The sequence below is a fragment of the Callorhinchus milii genome, unplaced genomic scaffold, assembly GCF_018977255.1.
Source record: "Callorhinchus milii isolate IMCB2004 unplaced genomic scaffold, IMCB_Cmil_1.0 Scaffold5, whole genome shotgun sequence".
NCBI lineage: Eukaryota > Metazoa > Chordata > Chondrichthyes > Chimaeriformes > Callorhinchidae > Callorhinchus > Callorhinchus milii.
The window spans coordinates 38,978,357-38,997,270 of NW_024704746.1; the positions used below are offsets into that span (position 1 = coordinate 38,978,357).

General features: G+C 42.0%; 2 protein-coding genes across 3 annotated transcripts in view; one reads left to right on the forward strand and one right to left on the reverse strand.

Moving 5' to 3' along the window:
* hmga2 (high mobility group AT-hook 2) overlaps positions 1 to 18,914 on the forward strand; it is a 64,521-nt gene that overhangs the window by 8,542 nt on the left and 37,065 nt on the right. The gene's annotated exons all lie outside the window — the stretch shown is intronic.
* The window catches only part of LOC103186108 (small integral membrane protein 29-like), a 108,078-nt gene that overhangs the window by 850 nt on the left and 88,314 nt on the right, over positions 1 to 18,914 (reverse strand). The window lies entirely within an intron of this gene.

An 18,914-nucleotide genomic window follows, 5' to 3' on the forward strand; every position in this document is an offset into this window, starting at 1 on the left:
GGTCTTCACCTGATTGATACAGTGGGCACTTCCTGGTAGGTGGTGTTGGATGGATTTTTGGTTTACACATCTTGGGAAGGGAGGCATTGAGACCAATTGCAGAATCTCAACCGCCTCTCCAGATCATACCAGTTGAATCAGCACACATGGGGGTAGGACCTGTCATCTGTGTAGCTCAGTTTCATATTCTGCAGTGGCTTTAGCAACTGAGGGATTGATGGAGTTATTTTATACTGCTAATATTATGGTTGCTATTATTACATCTTTATTTTGCAGTAATGGTTGGAGCTTAAATTTTATTCTGGATTACTGGACACAGACTTATCTTGAAAGCTCAGTTGTTTGTTCTGTCATAGCCCTTTGAATTAAGGCGAGAGAGGTATTTACTGTTGATCCTCAGAAGAAAATAACCACATTGCTGAAATATCCCAAATGTGGATTGGGTCTTTGGTCTAAAGTAAGATGGCATGAGTGATGGTTTGAAACAAAAACTGTCTTATTGAAACTAAAATGTAACAAGGTGAGGTGATTATATTTCATTTTAGTAGTAGACCAAAATAATCTGATTTTCAATGGCATAAGTCACTTTAAGCACCTCAAACAGTTGAATTTTAAGAGTAAATTAAGGGTTTATTTTTAACAACTATGGAATGCTAGAATAAGAATTTATTTAAATACAACAATGGTGTTGTGAATGTAAATAACGTAGACCCTCAGCAATTTGTGTCAAAGGCTCAATATGATTTTACTGAATTTTCCCTTGGGCAAGAGACAGCAACGTTTTTGAATGGCTGGAAAGATTTCAACAAGTCTTTACATTATTGACTTTGTTTACAAATATTACAATAGCATTTCTGTAATAGTCCCTGAATGTATCCACACAGGCTGATCAGTTTTGCTTAAGCATAGAGTCCCGGTTGTCAATTTAGACTGGTAATGTGACTTGACTGTGATCTTGCAAGTAATGGTTAATGTGAAGCTCCCTGACCTATGATGATGTTTGTTGTACTGGGATCCTGCAGTACAACTTATTTAAATTTTAGCTACTAACTCACAGCAAAACCATTCTAAAATTAGCTTTTATACTTAATTTTAAATCAGATCAGGCCCATTTGGTTGCTGTGAAGCTGCACCTGGATACATTTGGCTCAGGTGCTTTCCTTTGATGTGTGGAGACTTACTTCTCAGTTCTAACAGTGACCAATGCTTTTGCAGCCTGAATCCATTGTAAATGGAGTCATCCATTAGCAAGCAAGCCAAGTGGAACAGGCACTGGGAGAGGTGGGATGCAGTATTTGTAGTTGTAGATAGCACTTCAACTGTGTGCCAAGTTACACACAAGTTAGGCAAGAACTAGGAGCAGAAGCGAAAGTAATTACATTGCTGAGACACAAATTATTTGATTGTCAATTTGGAGAATTCACATAATTAATTTGTCTTTAAGTAAGGTTTGCTTTGTTGCCACATTATGACAAATTAAATACTTGTGCAGGGTTTTCTATGTTCATGGAATAATAATCCTTGCATGGCTGAAAATGACTATGCGGTCAAGGAAATGAAAACTGTAAATATTTTTGGCCAACAACCATGTTACTGGATGGTTCTGCACATATGTCCTGGCTCTGATACACTCTATACAGGTGTTGTATCTTATGTAGTCTTTTTGTACAATACAAAATTACATTTTAATAGCACCTTTCACATCAGCAGGACGTCAAAGGCACCGTATATGAGGCTTTTTTTGTCTTGAGCATTTTAAACGGGGAATCAGTGTTCTGGTTTGAGAATTGTTGGTTGTTTGGGAATATTCGCATCACATGCTAGCTGTTAGTGCAAGATCATCTTACAGTTCCCTAAAGTAAGATATGGCTGATGGGAAGTGAATCTCTCTCTTTGGCTTTTGATTTTATGCACTGTAACTTTAAGGTCCTTATTTGTGGTATTTCTTTAATGGGAGGAATACTATTAAGTTGACTAATGGGTTCTTTTGGTTAGCAGAAGTACATTGTATCAACCCAGGGGAACTCCGCTCCAACATGATCGACTTCTGGAGTGGATGGGTTGGAGTGGAGTTCCTGTGGGTTGATGGGAACAATCTAGTTGAGAAATGACGCAAATTTAGAACGTACTCTCTGACCCATGCAAATAAGATCAATCTGGAGTGTTGCTCCATTTAAAGCCTCGGGTGCCAGTTAGGTGAGAGTTGAACTGCTGACTTTATCTGACCTACTTCTGAAGGGAAAAAGGCAGATAGGAAAGTGTTCATGGTGGAAATCACAACCTGCCACAAGGACAAAAGAGACCATTTCATGTCCTTGACTGAATGAGGCTTTGGTATTGGGACAACACATTGTGTTGCTATGTGAATATCTAGAACTCTATCAGCAGAGCTCAGGCAACACTCTGCCCACTGAACACTTTTGTTTGGTGATTCAGCCTTGCAAATAATTGTTGCCTTTATTTATCTTCAAAGCACTACAAAAAGGGTTAAAGGATAGTCTACTATCTCAGTTTCTGTTGAATCATAGTATACTTACCTTTAGACTTTGGGAACTAGATTATTCCTCCATCCTGCTTTGATCAAATGTTTGTTTCTGATTTAGATTACAACCTCAGTCAATATTAATGTTTATCCCAAGCAGAAATGTGTCAACCTTGTTGCATTCACTTAGGAATCTATGCAGCTCCTAATTCATGTGTACCTGTGATCTTTTCAAAGCAAGAGCTCTTTTGTCGGCTTAGGGCTGCAGTCATTTTTATATTGTGTAATCTCTAAACAAAGGGTAGTAAAACTAGGAGTGTGCAAGAATGTCTGAACTGAACGCCTCTCCGTACGTAAATGTTCAAAGTGAACTGGTGGTGAAGTTGTAGACGTGAACAGTTTTATTTAAATATTTTTTTAAAAAACCTTGCTTAATCTGTTGAATAAGTAAAGTGGGCAGTGCTCGGCTATTTTCATGAACAAGCAGGCAATTTGAATGGTGAACTGGAACACTGCTTTGGATCTCATTATAACTATGGGATCACAAGAGAGGTACAGATGAAGAAGGCCCATTTGATCTCACCTTCCAGAATACCCACCTGACTATCTTCCCATTACAGCATTGAGCTTTTTCCCCATGGGAGCAGTTTGGAAAGAAAGTGATTCTGTATAACCTGTAGGCTCAAAGGCGAATGTTTGTTTCTATTACAATGGTGCTCTTCAAGCCTCAACTAACCTCTCTGTATCTTGAGATTATTTTTCTGTTATCTCTGATCAGCATCTGAACTATGTTGTGGAGTTGGTTGGCGCATTGTCCTTTCAGCTATGGGGCTTGGCCTCAAATGCAAACCACACTGATGGGAAGGTAGACTTCTCTTTTTTCAAGCTGTCAGGTACAGTCTCGATTTAGTTCTTTCTCTGAATGCTTGTGAGTCGATGAGCACAAAGCTTGCTACCCGTAATTCAGCACAGATTGACATTCTGACCCAAAGGTCATGTAGACGGCTGGTGTGAAGTGCAGAAAGCTCAAATGGGTAAAGTAGAGGATGTCCTTAGATTGAAGGTTAATGCACATTGGTGAGTAGAGCAGCCAAATGAATGCTCTGGAGTAGAAAACTGCTCATTCCTTATTGAATCAGTTATAAGCAATAACTGTAGAAACAGCGTTGAATTTGGCAGTGCCTTAATAGGGATGAATAGTTTACAAGGATCAAATAGTGCAATTAACAAAATTGCATGTAATGTTTTATCTTTCATCACTGTACCAGCATAAATCTATTTCATTTGACTAATGTGACACACTTCATCTACTTTGATTCCACAATACCCTCGTGGCTATAAACTGGTAAAATGCTTGACTTTAAATAACCACATTTTACTAGGGGTGGAGTGTACTGCTGTCCCATGATGAAGTACTTAAGCAGTGAGTTGTTACTGAACATTGGAATAATAGCTGCGTACTTCAGGTGGTATGTCCATAAACAGCCTTGTGGTAATGGTACATTGTCAGACGTTTGACACACAATACTGAGAATGATTGATACAATCTTGTTAACAAGAGCAGAAGTATTAAAGTTATTTGAGAAGCTGGTCAAGGAGGATCTACATGCATTGAATGTGTGCCACACCCATTCCACAGCTCAGCTCTGCCTGTCCCATCGTGCACTGAGTTCAATTTAATGTTTTTACATGTACTCGTATGATCAAGTTTTGGAAGTTGTTTTTTTAAAAAAAATCCTTGGTTTCTTGAAGATCTATTGCTCCTATTTTCTAATAGTGGTGCAAGTGAAATAGCTGAAGCCTTTTCTGTAATGGCTCATGGCAGCCTTTCCAAATTGACCCTGGCGTGTAAGAACTGCAACTTGGTTCATAGATTGTGAACTATTCAATGAACCTTTGTATAAGCAGTTTTAACCTATACTGCTGCTCGTGATGTCAGTATGTGGACCTAGTCCATGTCTGCTGTTGAATTGCCTGGAAAATAAAGATTTGTTAGTTCCAATTAATAATTGAAACAATTCTACATTGTTGGCAAATTATTGTTATTTGCTGCATCTGTCGACTCAGATCAATAATTATTTACTGATCAGTTGTTTGTTGAGATGAATCTGGCTATTGTTCATCTATGCGATTACTGTTTCAGTGAATAACCAGTGATAAAAATGTTCTAGGAATTTTGCTGTTTTAAGTAACCCTAATGACATTCGTTTTATAGGGTACTTCTACCTTTCAAAATCCTTTTGCTCATGGCATTTCAAAGTGATTCTGCTGTGTATGAGATTGAGTACAGTAAAGTTTCCTTATATGATCCAAGAGACCTGCACATCACTTTCTTTAATTTGCCCAGCTAATAATGTGCTGGTAAGTGGTAAGTGACCCTTTCATTGTACATTTAACCACTAGTTTCACTCCAAACTCTTGGGCAAAGTGAAAGCCTATACTCCAGCTCCACTCTTGGCTGGGCTGGTAATGTTCGCTCTTTACGTACCAACCGATTTGGCTTCAGTCGGTCCTTTGCCTTGGGTGCTGGCAGAGTAGATTGCTTCTGTTGCAGGACTATGTGGATTATAATTGTCAATGCAAAACCTTTTTGTCTCACCCGAGATGGACAGTGTAATTTACCATTCAAACAGAAAATGACATTTCTTCAAATGATGGCTTTTATAATAAAAGTATATGATTTTTGAGGGTTTGTTCTTCGTTATGGTTTTGCTTTCAAATTCAAATAAAATATATTTTTTTAAAAAGCGGGAAAAGTTCTATTTGAACAGGTAGCTTACAGGATGACCATATACTCACAAACAACTCATAGTGACTGTGCTAAACTCAATTGGAAATGGAACCGCACAGATTACGCATCTGGCACATGCATTCAGGGTAAACTAAACTGTTGGTTCTAAAACAGTTTAAATAGAGTTTTGTAATGCTATGGACTGCTGTGTAGTTCACTCTGTTGATACGTTCGATAGCACCACAGTAATGGGTGATGACTGGATAGGCCCTTATTCGGATGCGGGGTGAAACCATCATCAGTCTTATGAGTGGACTGAATACATGGCCACAAGCTACTAGAAAAGGTGGTAGCCATTCCCGCTTTCTTGCAGCATGTTCATATTGTTGCTGACTTTGGAGGTTGCTGCGATAATGGCCCCCAAGGAAGCAGCTCTGGCTCAATTATCTTGGAGTGAGCTGCTGCCGCTAATGGTGCTGTAATTCATGATAAAGGAGTGAGAAGGAAATGGAGGGGTATAGTTGAGGGGAGTAGGAAGGGTGGCAGGGGCTCGTGTTGTGTATAAACACAGGCATGGACTAGCTGGAAGTTAGCTGTGTTCATGCCATATCCCTCTATGTGAACAGGTGACAACTGAATAGTGTTCTGGCAACAAGTCTGATAGCGATGTCAAAGTTTTACACCTGCATTAAAAAGCTGATGTTGTGGTGGCTTTTATACTGTGCTGATATAGTGTGGTTTGCATACCTCTGCTATTACAAGACTATGGAACTATTCTATCTGACATTTCCCATCAGTAATAAGGGCCACAGTCAAAGTAATTGTCTTCTGAATTTGTTTTAAAAAATGTTTTTATAACTTGTTTTAATATGAATCTTGTAGGAGGAATTGAACTAGCAAGTGATGAGTGGTGCTCCATAAATAGCAGTAGTGGCTGCACTTTGACTACAGCTGGTATGAAGCTTGAAGTGGTTTGAGGCTACCTCCCTGAGGTAATCTGACATCACTGCTGCTGTTAATTCCAATTGATCCTATAAATCCATAGCTGTGCTGCAGGTTTTATGTCAATTCAATGTGAACTTCAAATCAAGTCCGTGCAAATCCCATCGTGTAGCTGGCCTATCAGGGTTTCTGGGATTAGGTGGCGGAGAGGGGCAAACAGATCATTTTAAAAGCAGCAAATACCCCAACCCATTAAAACAAGGCTACAAGTGCCATTACAACAAAATGAGGATTATGGGGTTTGAGGGCAAATGCTGTATTCTCTTTATTCTCTTCCGACTTCAGCCCTGCTACAATGCAGTGTGGTCAACAGGAAGGGAAGCCTATTTTCCAAGCTTTAGAGTGTCTGTTGGCTTTTTAAGACTGAAATAATTGAGCTGCACAACTTTGTAAGTTGCTGGCAATAAATCACCCACAGATAACTTTGAACGGATAACTTTTAGGGCAATTAAAATTTACAGCGCTAACTTTGCTTGCTCTGGTTGAGAAATTATCCTTAAGTATTTTGACGTGTTGGTGTTTCAGGTTTGAGGTGGGCGTTTCCCAGTACTTAAATCAGCATCTCTTCCTTTGTCTTGACTTTATGAGTTGCATATCGAAACTTGCCACAAGAAGTGCCTCTTCAGGTAACACAAGCCACAAAACCTCACGGAAAGTTATTCAGAAGCCAACAGACATTGTGGTAGAAAAGTACTCTTTTCCTGGGCAGTGAGGTATGAAATGAGTGGGTATTTGGTTTTGCCTTTTGGGTTGATTGTTCATCCCACATTTGTTAATAGGAGATTAATGGAACAATCCAATTCAAAGTAATGATTGCTCAGAGGCTGCCTCATTTCCTTTGCATTCTTCAGGGTTTGTTTAATGAGAATGAAGGGAGGGGGGGTGAGGCAACATTCAACTTGCTCATCTCTATTTTGTGCTTTTCAGACATGCTTGGGAAAGAGTGCCAGAGATTCACCACTGGCATATAACCGTTAAATAGTCAGCGTCTTTTGAAACTCCAGAGCGGCTGATGAGCACTGAGATGAAATGCTGACTGATTCAAGTCCAAGTTGAAAATGATACCAGGTGGATTTCTATTTTAGGTATTTTGCCTTCTGTAGTGTGGTCAGTTTGCTGCCCTTAGTAATCTAGCACTTACCTTGCAAGTTGAGAGTTGTCTTGTACTGGGTCCTAGAATGCAAGGTGATAGCCAAGCAGCTCTGATATATGGGAGGGAATTGAATGAAGATTGCAGTAATGTTGCTTTCGACCTGCACCAATGCTGCCTCCAGAGACTGGTTTTCTTGAGGTGACATTGTTGGGGGCAGCAAGACAGGTAATCTTTCTACTTTTCTTTACCCCCACCCCCAACCTCTCAGTGGAATCTGGCATTTGGCACGTTTTTAATTCTTCCTGCAGTTTTTTGAGGGATGGGGAGTTGGAAATTTCAGCTCATCATGAGGATATTTTTCATTTCACTCTAGAATTGTGAACACATTGCAAGTTCTAATGGGTGCCTTCCCCCCGCCTCCCCGAGAAGCTGCTCTTGTTTTGATAATAATAATCCTTGCATTTGATATAGCGCCTTATCACATCTTCGAGTCGTCTCAAAGCTCTTCACAGAATATACTGTAAAGTGAATTGACTGTATAGTTTGGGGACGCACAGCAGTGTCCCGCAAACAGTGGTGGATTAAGTGAGTATTGTTATTATTTTTATTTTTGAAGGAATTATTACCACCGGAAAAGCGACTCGCCAATTGACTAACAACAGGTTCCTACTTGCTACTAGGTAAACAGGCGCGTGGAGTAAGGAAACTTGCCCAATGTTTCACCCTGCTTGGGAATCGAACCTAGGTCCTCTCGCTTGCAGGGCGAGTGCTCTAACTACTAAGCTACAGGACTCCACTGACCAGTTACTGATCATTTACATACAGCTTTAGACTAAAATGCAGTACTTTGAATATTTATCCACCCCATGCTGTTTTACATGGCGACATCCTGAAGCCAGGTTGTTGCATTGAATTTCTGGTTCTCAGAATTTATAGGCTGTGATCTGCAATTGGGGAATTCCGATGAGGTTGAGCTTTGAACATTGCAGGATGTTTTGGTAAATGATGATTCAGATGCCATTCTCATCAACACTCCCACTTCAAAAGCTGCAGCTGCCAAAGAGATCAGGAAAGCAATCGCCTCAAATCTGATCAAATAATTATTGGGAAATTAATCTTATTGAAATCTGTGGGGAAGTAGAAGCTGGTGCCGGTATGATTTCAAGCATCCTATCCAAGTTCTGTTGGAATTTTCAGCTCATCATGAGGAGATTTTTCTCTTCTCAACACAGAGCCTACTGGGGCTCAAGGTGCTCCTTGCAACATCAATTTGCAATTGTAGAGCTCGTAGGGAGGACGTCTCAAAGCGCGTTACAAAAACTGAGAGGGAACTTCTGGTTGATTGGTGGCGGGGGGCAGGGGAAATAGCTGGGAATGAAGTCCCAAATAGATGGATCTTAAGATGCATTCTGAAAGCATTAATTGGAGCGGGCCAGACAGAAAGCTTTCAGAAGAGAGTTCCAGAGTTGCTTGCAGTTCCTTTGCCAAAGGTTAAGGGGACTACCAGGTGAAAATCTTTGCGTCTGGATTTTCAGCTCTGTTGTAAAGCTGCCTGAACCCATTCCTCGCAGCACTCATTTGTGAAACGATTTATTTGGCTGCAGCAAACAGACCATACATCACCTTGCCTGTTGGCTTTGTTGGCACCTTGTCACATTCTTGCGGGCCTGAGGAATTCATTGTTCTTGTTTGAACTGATAAGAACAAAAAGGATTTTCTGCTTGGGAAATGTAGAGGGGGGTGGAATGTGGGTGAGGGATGAGAGGGCTGCATTTTCCCAAGCTTCCACAGTGGATTTGCTGCGCGCAGTTACTGGGAGATATTGGCTCAGGTGTGCCGGGTGTGGAGCCCTTGCTACTGTGTGAGGTGCTTACCACCCCCCCCTTCCCTGCAGAATTCCAATTGGGGCACGAAACTGCCTGAATTGCAACTCTTGTAATTCTCATCTTGATCCTTTGTGAAATGAAGGATTAAACAGCTCCCACAATGTAATGCAAGCTTTATAGCAGTAGTGTAACGTGTAATGGGGCATACCATTGCTGTGCATTTGCAAACTTTGTTTCAAAGTTGTAGGCGTTTACACATTTTACAGTCAGTATATCCTGTGACGTGCTTTGAGATGGCCTCCTGACACAAACAGTGTTATATCAAATCTAAAGATTATTTGTTTTAAAAGTCAGCATAGCCTTACGGCACATTTGGTAGCTGTGTAATATGAGTCTAATAATGGTTTGGACTGTACAACTTATCAGGATTTATACAAATTCAATTTATTACAGAGGTTCAAAGGGAGTCGAGGCTGGCTGTAAAGTTTAGAAGGGAAAGGTGTTGAGTCAACACTCTCCCAATTAAAGGGGCCCAAGTTTGAAATCCAAGATTGACTGCTTATTGTATCTAACATTCCTCATCTTTTTCACCCCCTCCCCACACTATAAGCAAATTAAGTTGATTATGAACCATTCATTAACAGTTGTTCCATTTAATGTAGTGCCTATATGGTTGACAAAGCGCATCACAGGAAATTGCTGTGCTGTAAAGTGACTATTTGCAGGTGAATTTGCCCACCACAATGTCCTATGGTAGAATTTCACAGTGTGTGCTCTATACATTTGGGCAGGGAAGGGCTCCCGTTATGCTCCACAAGAGCATATTTCTCATTGGAAAATTGAAAAAGCAACTGGAGAAATCACAGGGAAAAAAATATCCAGCCCTCTGACTGACAAAGGAAGTGTGGTGACAGCAGGTATTTAAAGGGAGGAGGGGGGTAATTATTACATTAATAAAATAATTCAATTACAGGAGAACATTTACTGAGTGAGTCATTTCCTCCAACTTTTGAAAGATGGAACTGTTCATTTCTAAGCCTTGGTCCTGGGGTATTGCTACATCTGAGGTTGAGCTCACTGATAGAAGTGATTTAAAAAGAGGTAATTTAGTTTGTTAGCAAGTGGTTTGTCCCTGTATTTATCAGAATGCATTGCTGATGAGGTTTTGGGTATGAGGCTCGCAATACACTTGCACATATACATTAGGTTTTGAATAAATCTACTGTTGCCATAGAGCAAGCCCAGACCTGAGGAGCTCAGTGAGCAAGTTTTCACCCATTGCAGATCAGCTTCAGGTGGGGGTAGGTTAAACCGAGGTCTGAAAATGGGTTGTTAGTCAATTGATGGATTGCTTTCCAGGGGTAATAATCCCTTCAAAATAATAATAATTTAGTCACTCAATCCACGACTATTTGTGGGAGACTGCTGTGTGCAATTGGCTGCTGCGTTTTGCCCACAAAGTATACAGTCAATTCACTTTACAATATATTATGTGAAGTGCTTTGAGACATCACAAAGACGTGATAAGGTGCCATATCAAATGCAAGTACTATCATTACTAACATTTCAAACTTATTTTTGGAGGGGAGAGAGTGAGAATGAATCACATTAAACATCCAATTCAACAATCAGAACAGTTTTAACAATCATTTACTTCACACTGTGCTCTTTTGGGAGGGTGTGGGGAAAATCTGTTCTTTTGCATTGACTGCTGGAAGATTTCTTTTTAACTTACTTGTGAAACCGTTTTTGACTATAGTTTTTAAAAACCTGTTAAAGGGGCAGTATCTTCCTGCTGGGGAGGTCAGTAATTCTAGTAATAGCTTCAAGCAGCATGGGTGTGTCTCAGCAGCTATAACACTGTACAAGCTGATAAAACGACAACAGGTTTATTGGCCTTTTCTGCTTTACAACAGTGTTACCTTCATACACCAGCTTCAATGCGAGGGTCTGTCTTGCTGAATACACTCAAATAACAGCACTGAAGAAGCCTGCTGGTGGTTTCACAGTGCACATTTGCTGCTACAGAGCGGGTGGTTGGTTTGGATCAGGAATTTCCCTGTTGCAGGGCAGAAATTCCTTACAACAATACTCCTTTACAGTCATTATAGATGTGGATTTGTGTTGTGCAAATTCATTTAAGGAATGCCACCCCTAGCCTGTCGGAGACTGGTGCTATTGTTTTAAAGTCACGTAAAGTGATTTTAATGCGAATTGATCACTTCCATGGACCAAGTTTAAATTGAAGCTATTGGGACTTTGTGCAGAAATGTTTAGGTGTTTGAGTGATTTTTGTTTTCCTTACTTTATCATATGCAGTTTCCACTTATTTTCTGTTAGGAATGTAGCAAGATACATTTTCAACAGACTCTGATGGCAATGGGACTCATAATGCACAATTTGGAGGACATTCTCTCAAATTCCATTCTTCTAATTTAGTCATTTCACAAGCATCAGCCTTTCTGACTTGTTAAACAGCAGCAATGAGGAAACTGGTGTGTGATGTATTGACTGTGTGGAGCCAGCTGGAGGCTAAGCTGGGTTGAGTGCAGTCCCATCATAAAAACACCCAGAAAAAGATGTTGGATAGTCTCCAAATTTGGTGCACTTGACTATCGCTCAAAGCACAACTCTCTCCAAGCCCCAGCCCCTCATTGAACTACTGGCGTGTGTAATGCTTCTTTCATGCTTTGTCTGAAGGATGAAGGTGATGTTTGCATATATAAAAAGCTAAAATTTTGAGAAATGATATTCTCTTCTCTCTCCACAACTCCCACCCCCCGCCCCCACACACAACATGTTTCCCTTTCCCCCCCCCCCTTCTAAAGGGTTTGACTAATGTTGGAATATGGTTGTATACCAGTCCTGCCAACTATCCAGTACCTCACCCAAGTGTCTTCTTCACTTGCGAGTAAGGAAAGTGAATGTTGCAACTGAGCTTGACCTTGATCTCAACCAGCACTCATTAGAGAGAAGGGAATTCAACCTGGGACAGCATCTAGCTTGGCTTCAATGCTGAATCTTATACTACTATTGGTCAAATAGCCTTCTCATGCATGAATATGGCTATTGTAGGTAATGACAACAATAAAGGAAGCAGGGGAGAGAATGTGCTGTGGCGTTGTACCTTCAGTGACAAATATAAAGCAGGTCCAATGTTTTTAGGGGAGAGGGGAGATATTTTTTTCTTTTATTTAAAAAAAGTCAATTGGGAATCCTGCAGTATTAAGTGTGACTAGAGTGATTTGTGATGGTTGAGTGACTTCAATTCTAATCTTTCAAAGGGAGTAACTCTGTTTGTGGGCAATGCAGGTTCTGTTTGGATTCAATCCCAGCGCAAAGAAACCCATGTAATTTCTTTAATCGGGACGTGAAATTTAAGAGGCAAAGCCACAGAGCTAGCTGCTGACTGTCAGTGGCCAGCAGTAAAACCACTAGCCGCGCAAATGGAGTGTTATTTTAGTTACTCCCAACTCCACACACATAAACACACACTTGCATATGCTTTGACAACAGCTTCATAAGTGGTGAATGGTGCCCTGGGCTTCTGACATTGTTTGCCTATTGTACAAGTAATGTCCCCATTGCCCATAAACAGTGGGTTGGTAGGAATTGTGAGCCTTTTTAAATAGACTATTTTTAATTTGAAAACAATCCTGATGTTAGAGGGGAAACATTATTTTTCACCAATATGCAACTCTATACCCCATTTCCTCCCCCGTTCTGGTATATTCTAAAGCATGGAACAGTTGTGTTGTGAAGGGGGTTATTTCCATGACCAATGAGTGAGGTGGAAGGCCATTCAGATGTGTTAGCTATTCACAAGTGACTGGAATGTAGCCTTTGATATCTGCTGTAGGTGGCAACTGCTAAAGCTGTGAGGTTGTGAATCAGACACCAGAGCTAATGCAGGGCAGATAAGGAAGGTGCTGTCTTCAAGTAATTCTGAACAGTGGAACAAAGAAGTCATTATGTATTTCGCAGTATTTGGGTGCACTGATTATCTGAGCCAATATTACACTGTGTGGGATTATTGGTACTTCACTTCCTCACTCAAACTTTCGTGGGTGCTTCTTGGAACTTTCTTTGCTGGGTTCCTCAGCAGTTACATGTTTCATCATGAACCGCTCTTTCTCTGTCATAGGATAAAAAGCCAAAAATGTAAGTTATTTGCCGGTTCTTGTGTTGCGCAGAAGGAAAGGAATTTGCATTCACAAAACAATTTGTACGGGTAGATCACATTGTGTTCATTTTAATTTTTATGGTCAAGTTATGCATAGATACATGGAAACAGAGTAGGCTGAGCCTCTTCTGCCATTTTATAAGATCATGGCTGATCTATACCTCAAGTCCAATTACCTGCCCTTGCCCCGTATCCTTTAATACCCTGACCTAACAAATATTTATCCACCTCCATCTTGAAAATGTGAATGGATCCAGGTTAATATCCAGATTTAATAAGTATCCTTTTTTAACACATCCATATTTTCCCCTCTCTTCCTGGAGGCATTTGACTTTTTCTGTTCCATTTGTGGGAACCAGGTTTCTTTCATGACCTGGCGCATGTGACATTTTCAAAGGTGTGTATGTGTGTTGGGAGCGGGAAACAGAGAAAGGGAAGAAAAGGTGAATGATCCTAGCCAAGCTGTACACACATGTACCTTAGAGGTGTTATCTCTGAAAAGCACTCAGGAACAGACAACGTCAATAGTACCGTTTGGTTTGAATACTCTTAAGCATGGCAATGGGTTTCCGCATATGTCAAATACTCGGCTGACCCCCCAAAAAATCGCTGCTGCCGAAATCAGGGCAGTGACTGGTCCTGACCTTGGCCATAGTTACTTTCTGATGAAATTGTAGGATTACAAGAGACCATGCGGAACAGGAGGATACCGTTCCAGCTCCCCTTTCATATGCTGTCTTTCTCAAAAGTTACCTGTTTAGTCTCGCTCCCTGACGTTTATTGTATTTATCACTGTCAAATATCTGTCATATAAAATATTTGTTAAATTCCTTTTTTTAAAAGCTTATGGATTCTGCATCAATGACTTTCGGCAGGATCTACCACATTCCCCCACAGCACCCCCTGCTCTCACATGGATGTAAAGTCTGTGAACAAGAGGCAGTGATGGATTCTTGTCCTTGGGGTCTGTGTGATCTGTGCGAATCTGCTTATGCAGAAAGTACAGGGGCAATGTTCTGATTTCCTGTGTCTCTTGAATTGACAGTTGGAAGTTGATTAGCATCAGTAACATTTCTCCCATTGAATATGGTGTCAGTGTGTGTTTGTAACTCCCACTGCTCCCGGCATCACCTCCAAGGAGTGAATGCCCACCCAAACTTTAATCCATTTTAAAAAAAAAAATTCAGTCTACACACAATGCAGCCTTGTGTTGCTGTGGGCAAAGTGGATCTTTATCTGAGTATTCTAATAATAAATGTAACACTACCTTTCTAGTGTTTTCTTACCAAGTTGCATCGTCTTGCACAATCCAATTTACATTTATACAGCGCCTTTCCCATCAGGAGGACGTCTCAAAGTGCTTTATACAACTTCCTGGGTACCCAAAGTACTTCACACATTTGAGTTATTTTGAAGTGTAGTGGCTAGTTTTAATATAGGCAAAGGCATCAACGTCCCGCAACCCCAGCGATGAGATGAATACTGATTCCTTTTACTTTTGGTCAAATTTGAATGGAGGCTTGTTGACCCCAGATCTTTTAATGTCCAAATAAATCAGTTAAACAGTCCTATGTTAGTCTGAAGGATGCTATCTGCCAACAGTACAGCTCTCCCTCAGTGCTGTACTGCTGTGCCAACCTAGATTATAGTCAATCCGGGTGTGAGTCTCAGAGCCACAATTTTCTGATCCAGAGCCTTTAGTTTGTGCATCCATACACGATTCCCTGACTTGTGCACAACTTGGGCTTATCCTGTGAGGAGCAATGTCTGATGGATTTGTCAGATCTTCAGAAATAGTCAAACCCTGGAATTCGATCAAATCGGATGTGACATGAGCGATTGCCTTCCCCTCCCATTGCACCACACAGCCCTTTCCCTCCATCACACTACACAGCCCTCCCCTTCCTCTCCATTACACACCCGCCCCTGCCTCTCCTGTGACAAACCTGGATTTTTTAAATAAAACACTTAATGCAGGGGGTTGCACGAAGAGAGTGTCAGCGCCCCCACTTGAGCACAGCTCAGTGTGCAGCAGGCAGCACAGCCTAAACCCAGCACAAATGAGACAGATTCCAGGCACCAGAACCCTCGGGCTAATTCAGAACCAAATTCTATTTGAACCGTTTCTCAAGTAGGCTATAAAATGAGCTAAATGCAGCATTAAAGAGTTGGGCATCCAGCGTTTGTGCTGGCTGTGCTGGAGCAAGGACTGATTAATGAGGTGTTAAAATGACCTGTTCAGAAGATTGAGTAAATACGTTACATTTACAAAGGCAAGAATGGCCTCATTGATCTGCTACTTAAATGAGCATTGGGTGTAGATTGCAAAACTATGAATGTAAACCAAAAGGAAACTAATTGCTACATGCTTAAACAGAATAGGCACAAATGAAGAGATTTGGGATTTTAAAACTATGCACTTGTAGTTTATTGCTTGGTTTATATTGGGCCTCGATATGCACTGTGAGCGACACTCCAGTGGTGGTGCTGATACCTAAGTGTGCCTGATAGTGCAGCCCCAGCCTTTGCATTAGAAAATCCCAGTGTCCCCCTCCCACCCCTCCAATACGCGTTTAATTTCTGGCTGTTGGGTAGACTTTAGTGGCACAGAGTGGCTTTGTCCTGGCTTTTTATTTTGGCCCAGACTCTGCCAACTCATGTAGATAATGCCACAATGAAAGGCCACCCGTCGCATCTAACTGTGCACATAAGGTTATCGTACACTCCTTGCAATGCCTGGAACAACAAACTGTGGTGAGCCGCCGGGCGGGTTGATCAAAGAAGCTGTCTGGCTGAAGGGGTGTTAAAGCTGCTCGAATCTGAAGACCTCGGATGTGCCTCTCTTATATATCACAGGGCAAAGCAGCCAAGACGAGGGACCCACCCGGTGGGCTTGTAACATGCGGTGGCCGAGCGACTCGTATGCGCAAAGACCAACCATTTGCTGACTTGCCACTTAACAGGCGCAGCAAGTGCACCGACTGAATAGAGCCGAATGGGCAACTCTGTGCTTTCCAGTCAGTAGAAAATAGAATGGAACTGCAGGAGATTCTCTTAAGATGTACTTGGGTTTTCTTTTCTCTATTTTTTTAAAAAAAGTGCACCTGAGTGACAACCACACACTCTCTCTCTCACTCTGTACAATCTGCCTCCAAATAAATCATCCCATGTAACAGAATGGAATGCCATTTGAGTAGGCAGTGTCTGCTGTGCTGCTGATACCAACCAAGTGCACGATTTGTGCCAAAGGTGTAGCATTAAAGTAGATTGTAAAAAAGGTCTTTTGTGCCTGGTTCAGTATGTAAATGGGTGTGGGAATCGCCTGCATTCCCAGGACATGCAACCTCTTATTTGTGCTGGGGCTGGTAATGACTGAGCCAGTCGTGCTTTTACCTTTTTCTTCCACTGGGTGCTGACCGAATGGAGGGAGAGGAGTTTCACAAAGTGAAAAGTAGAAAAGCAAGGTGAGCGTGTCTGCAGTCAGTCCCCAGGCACGATCCACATTGAAGTAGAGGAAGAAATGGGTGTCCACTCCAGGGTATGGGGCAGCTCGGTGAGAATGATTGCAATTACAAGAGCGCCCTTCCCACGGAGTGTTCAGCAGTGGTGTGGTTTGATGTTGAGGCCCGTGATAAAGGATGAGGTGACTAGGTACAGCCAAAGGGGAAAGTCTTCAGGTTTAATCTGAAGATGGGCGAAGAGGGTGCAAGGTGCAGCGATGCACATCCAAGAGAATGCAGGCAGTTATGCAGAAGCAGTTCTGCCCAAGCCGGAGCAGAGACTCTGTTCCACCCAAACCCAGAGTTTAGGATGTTGGACGAGGCTGATTGATGCGTTCAGAGCCCGGAATAATTCAAATGGACATCCGAGTCGGTAGATTAGTGCGTGCATCGAATGTCGTCCTTGTACATATCCCTGAGCATTGATCTGAAATCACCGTTTCGTGTGTGTGCAAATGGAGAGTGCTGAACACTCGGGAGTTTTAATGTTCTACTTCACAGAATCCGAAATGCGTCCCCCAGCTCAGCCCACCCCGTAATACACTGAAACTGCTGTAACCTCCTCTCTAAATACTTTTCCGAAGCTTCACTGAGATTTAAAATGCAACCCAGCAGTGCTTTTATTCCCTCTTCCCCATCCCACCCCCCAATTCCACCCCCTCCCCACTCCCAAACCCCCCCCGGCAGACTTACAAAACTGATTTCCTGTACAGCAGGAGCTGGTTAAGTTTGAATTTGTGGCACTTGCGAGAAGGGCAGGTTAGTTTGAACAAGTGGTCCTCTGGCTTGAAAGGATGGCTGGGAGGGTAAATCTAGGGGCTTTGTGCGACCTCCAAACATGGTTGGTGTGGAGCCACTCAGCACATCAGCAGCCAGGGTCGTGGAACAGACTCCCTTAGCAGGTTCTTGGGGTAAAGGTGACAGTCGGCCAGCAAAAAAAATAACCCAACAGCAACTCACTCACAAAGTAGTGGAAGCTTTTGCAAATCTCCTGGATAATAGATGAGAAAAGGGGTTTGTTTATGGGCTTCCTCTGGGAGGCTGGGTGTTCTGCCACAGCAAGCAACGCTACAGCTGATCTGTCTGCTCGTCTTCTATTACCTCCCAAGCTTACACGGTCGTCTGTGCCAAAAGCTTGTGCAGTATTACCTCTCTTTGTACATGATTAAAACTCGCAAAGCGAAATATGCATGAGAAAGCATGTGCCAAAAGCAACTAGTGGGTGGGTGGGTGTGTGTGAAAGAGAGAGAGAGAGAGAACCTTCAATGTGCGGTCTTTCTGCTCTTGTATTAGAATTGTTTTATTTCTGTTCCCCTGTGCCAACTGGCACCGGTTCACCTTTCTGTTCACGCTCAGTCAGTCAGAAAGACTGCGGAGTGTAGAAGCTTTTTACGCACCGTCCAGGGGCTGTTGAATTTATAATAATAATAATCCTTGCATTTGATATAGCGCTTTTCACGTCGGGAGGACGTCCCAAAGCGCTTCACAGAACACACTGTAAAGTGAATTGACTGTATATTTGTGGGCGAACGCGGCAGCCAATTGCACACAGCAATGTTCCACAAACAGTCGTAGATTGAAAATGACCAATTTAATTATTGTTTTTAGTTTTGGAGGGATTATTATTAGGCGTGTGGAGTAAGGAAACTTGCCCAAGGTTTCGCCCTGCCTGGAATTGAACTCAGGTCTCTCGCTTGCAAAGCAAGTACTCTAACCACTGAGCTACAGGACTCCACGAATTTATTGGCTCTTGCGCCTTTGGTAGTGCAGTACGAAATAAACGTCTTGCTGAAATATCTATTGATGATAGAATGAGAGAGAGAAAGAGAGACAGGCAGAGAGAGATCCTTTCATTTATCTGAGTGTGGGTGTCGAAACTAAATCCATATCCCCCGCACAGATGTTTGGGCTACTTCCCTGCTCATTAACTCTCTTTTTTTTCTTTTTCACCAACCCAGCCATCCCCAAGAAAAAAAAACCCTCTTAAGCTTCCTGCTACCTGCTCATTCAGTGCTCTGATTCTGCTCCTACAGCAGCCAGCCAAGCCAGCCTGACCAGGACTCCCCTCCCTCCATCCCTCCCTCTACTGTCGCTCAC